Source organism: Oryza glaberrima, chromosome 2 (genome assembly GCF_000147395.1).
Source record: "Oryza glaberrima chromosome 2, OglaRS2, whole genome shotgun sequence".
Classification (NCBI taxonomy): Eukaryota; Viridiplantae; Streptophyta; class Magnoliopsida; order Poales; family Poaceae; genus Oryza; species Oryza glaberrima.
The window spans coordinates 18,878,638-18,886,818 of NC_068327.1; the positions used below are offsets into that span (position 1 = coordinate 18,878,638).

General features: G+C 42.3%; 1 pseudogene; it reads left to right on the forward strand.

Annotated features, from left to right (window-relative positions):
- The first annotated feature begins 2,034 nt into the window (after positions 1 to 2,034).
- LOC127761098 (uncharacterized) lies at positions 2,035 to 5,069 on the forward strand (annotated as a pseudogene).
- The last annotated feature ends 3,112 nt before the right edge of the window (positions 5,070 to 8,181 follow it).

An 8,181-nucleotide genomic window follows, 5' to 3' on the forward strand; every position in this document is an offset into this window, starting at 1 on the left:
CCACGGCCATGCACAATACTCTCTTCATCTCAAAATAAATTTATGTTCAATTAATTATTAGTATATCATGATTTATAAAAATAGAAGACAAAATGTATTTAACGCAGATAAAGAGATAAATAACTATATTATGATTAGATAAGCTGAGGTATTATAATCTCTTTGATTTTATATTGCTATGTGTGGGATATATGAAAATATCATAGTACTCCCTCCATATTTTAATGTATGACGCCGTTGATTTTTTAACAAACGTTTGACCTTTCGTCTTATTAAAAAATTATGTAATTATAATTTATTTTATTGTGACCTTGATTTATCATCAAATGTTCTTTAAGCATGACATAAGTATTTTTATATTTACATAAAAAATTTAAATAAGACGAGTGATCAAACGTTGGTTAAAAAATCAACGGCGTCATATGTTAAAAGCGTCATATATTAAAATAAAATACGGAGGAAGTATTATAAAATTAGAGGGAGTATATAACACCAGATGCGTACATTAATTCACATCTGGACTACGCGGTGGGCAGTGGCGAGTGGCGACGTCGTTTGCCCCGGCCGGCTCGGGGCCCTAGCCAAGAAAATCAACGCGAGACGGCCGTGGCCCGTGGGAGTCGTGATTTGATCGACGCGTTTATCACAAGCCTTTTATCGCTTTGCGCGCCCACAGGAGCAGCACACAACTGTAGAAAATATATTGTGCACCGGCCGTTTAATTTCTTTCTGCGAAGTAATCCGAAGAAAGTGGACCAGTCACCGGACGCGTACATAGATGAACTAGTGCAAAACTATATGTTATGGAAAACGGCTGTACCGACCAACTAATCGGCCGTATATACGATCACGGTAGTAAAACCGTTCCGTTAACGTGATACAATGTATATTTTATAGTTCACAAACGTTAAAACTCCGCTTTTAGCGATTAGTTAGTCGTTTCACGTTTAATCACCTGAATAATCGTCTGTATGTTGAATTTGATGATGATTTAGGGTAGTTTTCTTTACTTAATTTAGAATTGTTTTTGTTTTGTTACATATATTTCTATGTTTTACTTATTTAATACTACCTCCGTTTTTTAATAGATGACGCCGTTGACTTTTTCTCACATGTTTGACCATTCGTCTTATTCAAAAAATTTATGCAAATGTATAAGATATAAATCACACTTAAAATACTATGAGTGCTAAAACAACTCATAATAAAATAAATTATAATTACGTAAAATTTTTGAATATGACGAATGGTCAAACATGTGAGAAAAAGTCAACGGCGTCATTTATTAAAAAACGGAGGGAGTATAACCAATTCTACCACCATGTGATATATAAATCCGGTGTTAGAAGAGTTAATGTTTTACTTATCTGTTAATTAAAAAACAATATGAAGATATTTTCTCTGTTTCACAATGTAAGACTTTCTAGTATTGTCCACATTCATATGGATATTAATGAATCTAGACACATAGATATTTAGATTCATTCACATCTTTATAAATGTGGGCAATGATAAAAAGTCTTACATTGTGAAACGGATGTAGTATTTGATTTATATAGTTGTACACGTCTAAATCTTTAAAAAAAGTATATAATATTGTAAAATTTGTATATTATTCACGAACGATAAATTTTCGTATAATTTCGATTAATCGGTTAACGGTACCCTTTTGAACCCACAACCGTATTCCGTCTTCCTCAGTACTAAACTATACCGAGTAGTCCTCCTGCTCGTTCGGTCTGCACAATGTGCACATCGATCTCTCTGTGCATCAACAGAGGCGTAGCTAATTAATTAAGGCCACGACATGTATCTCTCTCTGCGGTCAACTGTGCTACACTGCTCACTCTCACCGCCGACGATCACGACGGGGCCATCGCCATATATTGCATTGTCGCCAGTTAACGTTTGTCACATGAAACGCAACGAGCGATTACCATATGAGAGCTGCGTTAGAGCATGCACAGTAGTTACTAGTTAGTCCTTGCTTATAGATTGGTTTTTGCCTTGGCAGTAGTCCTTGCTTTTCGGAAGATGCAATCTCTGCTGCGGCGTGTCCATCTTGCCGGAAGCCATGGCTCCGCCGCGAAACTGTTGAGCTCTGCAGCCTCTGAAATCGCGCAGTCGGGCGCTAAGAGTAAGTATAATAGTGAGATATAAGTTTACTATAAACTTAGGTGAAGGAAAGAGGTAGTGAAAAATCAAGGGTGTTGGCTCTTAGAGCAGGTACAATAGCACACTATTAACCAGCTATAAACATATTTTAATGAGATTGAAGATGAGAGAGAAGAGCAGCGGGCTACAGATCTGTAGCCAGCTGCAGCACGCACTCCAAAACACAGTGTGTGTATGACAGATGAGACCATATATTAATAGTATAGTAAACAACTATTGTATGAATTAGCTATTAGATTGGCTATAACTGAATTGGAGTTAGTAGTAGGTTATACTATTGAACTTGCTCTTATGTAAGAGCTAACTTATCACAAGTTTCAAGACAAATGCATTAAATGTATAAGTGAGAGATAGAGGTAGGAGAAAAAAAAGTATAATCAATCTTATAGATAATTTATTATATATGTTGGTTTTAAGATAGGTTAATAGTAGAAAGTGAGCTCGTTGCTCTAACCTGCGCTGTCCATCGAACACTGAGGCCCTGCTGCAGCTGGATTCGTCCATTCAGGGTGCGTGGTTTGCATCTGGGATATCAGTTGTGTTTTTTTCCTTTCCGCTGTCTGTGATCCTGCTAATTTTTGGTCATGCCTGTCGCTTCGGTTTCTTGATGCGTGCAGAATCCAATCATTTCCGGTGACAGCGTTCATCCCGGTGGGTTCTGCGTGAATACCATGTCAATGAGGGGTCTATCGACAGTGGGGAGTGCTGAGGTTTCTGCAGACCATCCAGATATAAACATGTTTTAAGAAAATAAAAGAGGAGAGAGAAGTGTAGCGAGCTATAGATTTGTAGCCAGCTGCAGCACAGACTCTAAGATGCATGTTGTATGATAGGTGGGACCAGATATTAATTATGTAGTATATGTTTATAGGTAACTATTGTATGAATTGGCCATTAAGTTGACTACAGATGAATTGGAGCCAACAGTTGGCTATACTATTAAACTTGCTCTCAAGAGGCCTGACAAGACGGCTATGCACGCTAGAGCAAGTATAATAGAGAGCTGTAACTGTAAGAGCAGGTACAATAGCAGACTATTAGCCAGCTATAAACATATTTTAATGAGATAAAAGATGAGAGAGAAGAGCAGCGGGCTACAGATCTGTAGCCAGCTTTAGCACGTACTCTAAGACACGGTGTGTATGACAGATGGGACCATATATTAATAATATAGTAAGCAACTATTGTATGAATTGGCTATTAGATTGACTATAGATGAATTGGAGCTAGTAGTGGGCTATACTATTAAACTTGCTCTAAGATGGCTAAATGCTGAGGTGGATGAGAGAGGAGAGGAAAGAGATGAGAAACATGCTGTAAGTTTACAACCGGCTTAGGCACAAAAATCAATAAAATCTGTGAGACAGACAGTGGACTTATAGTGAAGAGCTAATCACTATATGAGTGAGTAAAAAAATAGACTATAAAAATTTATATAGTAAATAATTGGCTATATTATTAGCCTTGCTCTTACGAATGTAAGCCTAGTATTGTGCAAATGACATATCCAAGAAACTTACAGTTGTGTCAAAATGAGCACTTAAAAGAAGCAGGACATATTTGTTATTTTGTGTTTCAGATCTTGAACAAGGAGGCAGCTGACAAGGTACTTGGGGAAAGAGAGATTCCTGATGTGCAGCCTGGATGTATTCTCCAAATGAGACTGGTAAAGCATCTGCATCCTCAGTTTACTGGTATTTTGTCTGCTCGGTCATTTCTGCTGTTCTGATTATGTGTGTAAAAAACAGCAAGTTCCTGAGAACAAGCGGCGCGAGTCTACGTTGAAAGGCATTGTCATAGCAAGACGCAATGCTGGGATCAATACAACTTTCAGACTGCGTAGATTAGTAGCTGGTGTTGGAGTCGAGTCTGTCTTTCCACTGTAAGTGACACCAAATATTTGCTTCCCTTTTGTCCGCCTCATCTTTTTTTTTCTTAAAAGAAATGCATATAGAGATATCGAATCACCTCTTGGTCTCATGAGTGACTAATTGTTCATTCAAATGTGAGAACTGTGCATCATACAGTACTTAATACTTTAAGGTTTGAGCAGGCTATTCTCACTATTTTTTTGCTTGGTAGACAGGATTGTTTTCTTTGATTGTGCGTAAACATACTTTCGGTTCCATATGGCTACAAGTGAACATAGAACTATAGGCGTGTTATTTTGCATTAGAAGTGTAGTTATCTGCTTGCAAATTTAGAAATGCTCATTCAAGTTTGGTGTTTTTGTTTCTTGGTTATCCTTAGCCTTCTTGATATCCCTAATAGGCTGATGATAACAGTGGCATGCTAGCACTACCTTCGTTGTTTGCATTCTGTAAATCCAAGTATAACTTTCTTAATCATATATTGATAAATACTTTGTTAACAAATTCCTAAGAAAGTGAATGCCGAGATTTGATATCGATAGTACTTGATAGAACAGATGTGCAATAAACTCCTGTATGTGTTTGAGCTCTATTGCACATGGAGCTTGTAGAATGTAGTTCCATAAATATGCACGTTCAGCTCGGACGAAACTGCAATTTTCACCACTAGAAACACATGTTCCTTCACCACTGTGGTGTTGTGGGTATATTTCTAGAATGGAAGTAATGCAATAGGATGTTTTCATATATATTTACTTACTATTTCTTGTTCTCTCTTCCCCTTGTTCTGTAGTTCATCTAAATTTTTCATACAAAATTATCATAAGTTGCTGGAGTCAAATATGAAAGATATCTTTACACATGATTTATTTTGTTTTGACTTTCAGTCTTTCTTGATGCAACCTTTCTTTTGTGCTCAGTTACTCTCCAAACATCAAAGAAATCAAGGTCTTGGACAGGAAGAAAGTCAGGCGAGCAAAGTTGTATTACCTGCGGGACAGGATGAATGCACTTAAGAAATGAGACTACTTCTGCTCCCCCCCCCCCCCCCCCCCCCCCCCTCCTCTTTTAGTTGATCTGTAAGGTTTTTGGTGGCATAAATCTCAGTGCAAGACAGCCATTTTGTTAGTTCCAGCTCCTAATTTCTGATACTTCAGCTCCTAAAGGCTACTGTTTGTATTTCTGATACTTGCTCCTTTCAAGTAACAGGCAGTGCAGCTCTTTTTTTTTTTTTGTTGGCCCAGCATTTCAACAACCCTAAATTTCAAGATATGTCGGTACAGTTTGTCAGAGCTAATTATAGAGGTAGTGTATGCATGTGTGTAATTAAAGGGATGTGTTTCGAAAGAAAAAAAAAAGTCGCTGCTGGTCTTTGTATAATAGCACTTGCTTCTTTCTCGGTTCCATCTTAATCATTTGCCTTGCATTGCCACTCGGTCTCACATCCAAAGCTCTGCCTAGAAGACCCAGCAGGCAGGCGCCAACCACGCCACTAACAAATCCTAGCTCACCAGTAGAGTTAATATATACACTTAACTTGATACGTAGTGACTGTGACACAAGTGCTTCTTTAAGCTAATAGATTTATTTTTGCTCACATTATAATAGATATACACTTTAGATGAACTTCATGACGTACTGTGGCAACACATAATACTTACCACAACTTAGTTTTTCAAATCTCCTAGTAGCATTGTTGCACCCGCTCCAAAAATTATGGGGCTATTTAGGTAGCTCCCAAATATTACCATGCCAAATCTTAGGCATGCCACAATTTAGTAGTATAGTTTTTGGTTGGTTGTCACATCTGTGTCATGCCTCATTTTACTAATCTTTGGGCCTACACATCGTAGACTTAAATTTTTATAAAATTTAGCCATGCTTATGGTCAACAGATTGTTAGCATCATTTGGTGTGGCATAGCATACTTGTGGCAAAGTGAGATGTGGCGAACTTAGCCATCAACCAAACAACCCCTATGAGGGGGAATCAGCTCCACGCGCCTTCGGTCGTCCACGCACGGGTGACCAGGGGCGAACCCTAGCCCCTGGCCGCCGCCACCGGAAACCGCGCAGGAGCTGGGATGGCGGTAGTGGGGCCAAAAACCCCGGTGGCGGGCTGTCTCCGGTGCGAGGAAGCGGCACGGCGTGCGGGGGAGGCCTCGTGGCAGCGCAGCGCGTGGCTGTGGATCCGGCACCGCCGCCGTCACTGGATCTGGCCCTTCCGTTGCTGGATCCGGCCCGTCGTCATCGGATCTGGCTGGTGAGCTGATGACGGCGTGGGCAACGGCGGCGGGTGGCGCGAGGACGATGGTATTTGGCAGGAAAGACAACAGCAGGTGGTGTGGGAGACGCGGGCGACGGCGCGGCTGGCAGGCGGGACGCAGGTGGCAGCGGCTGACGACACCGGGCGACTGGGCGCCGCCGGCGTGCTTGGATGGCGTCGAGCGAAGAGCCAGGGCGGCCGTGCTACGCCGGCGAGCTTGGTGGTGGTAGCGTTGGTCGAGAAGCTTGGGCGGCCGTGCGGCGTTGAGGCCGTGCCCGCGGGGACGCTTTGTGCTGTTGTATGTGGTGGAGGTTGTTCGTTGGTTGCGGCCATCGGTGAGGTCGTGCCCATGGGGAGCTCCGGGGTGCTTGGTCGCCGGAGGTCAGTGAGTCGAGGCCAATGCGGCATTCTTGCGATAGTCGTGTCTGCGGATTGGTTAGGTGTGTAGGAGCACAGGGAACCATACGCGAAAGCCTTGCCATGCCTTCTAGCTCTGGCAACGCCTTCGGCGCCGTTTCTATTCTTGGAGGCATCGTTAAGACGTGTTCCCTCTTCTTCCATCATTGTGCTCCAGGTGAAAGTCTTGCCCCGGTTAATGGGCAAGCGGCAGCGGCGATTCACATCTCGTCCCTATTGGGGGTGCCGCTTTGGAGAACCTTTTCATGCACATGTCTAGTCATGATTTTGACGTTAGCTCCGGGGCTTCCTACTTCCACACCAACACTCAACAAGGCGAAAATGTTCAGCGAGACCTTCTCCTTGTTGGATCCGCTTCTTGCTTTGTGGCAGGCGGCCAATATCCTTGTTTGATTTTTGCTACGTGGAGTCAAAGCTGCTTTGTTGTTGGGGGTGAGACGAAGCTCGGCAACGATAACATGTTACAGTCTCTTTCTAAGTATATATGCTGGTGCCAGCAATAGGCAGGAAGAGGTGATACGGTGGCTTTGGCTGATGTCCGCCATGAGAAGTTGGAGCTGCTTAGTCGTTTGTGATGAGCTCGGTAACAAGGATACAAGTATGTGGTGAAGTCGGAGCTGCTTTGTTTTGGCAAGCTTTGCAACGATGACATGCTTTTATTGTGAAGGTCGGAGCTGCTGCCTTCTGTGCAAGCTTGGCAACGGTGACTCACCACCTGGCCCTGCGCGGGCTAGCCACAGGTTTCCCTCCTCCCACGCCATCGGTGCCACTAGATGTGTTGCGCACTTCACCTGTAGCGGCGGCCGGGTCATGGCCCTCATGGGTGCCTGTGCGAGGAGAAAAGAGAAAAGGGGCAACAACTGCCTGATCGTGTGGATGGGCTGAAGCCTACGTGCCGAGCCAAACTATTGGGCCAGTCCAAAGTGCAAATTATGAATACATGGTGTTAAGCCTGGACGGAGCTAGAAAATTGGCTCATCAGTATCGTAATGCATTATTAATGTTACTTGATTTCAAGTGTCATCTTCATAGCCTATACAATATAGTCATGGATTTCATTCCACAAATATATTATAGCTTCGTCCTTGGTGTTAAGCACAAACAATGGGTTGGGCATGTTCCGTTATAAAACTTTAGTTAAAAAAAATCAATTCAGTGTGAAATTTACTCCAATAACAAATCCCAGCTACCACATCACGTCAGGTACTAGTGCTATACTTGGGATCAGCGAATACTCGTGGCGTGTCGCGCGTTGATGCCCCGCGGTCACGAGCCGTTTCAAAAATCGCTCGGTTTTTCCGGGCAGGACTTATGAATGCGTCCATGGGATTATCAATTTTACTTACTCCCAATTAGTACGGGTGGTTTAATTGTTTCGGTTTTTTTTTTTCTTTGCAAGTACTCGATCCTATACGGATTAATAATCCTGAAGAAGACGACGAAACGTACGGCG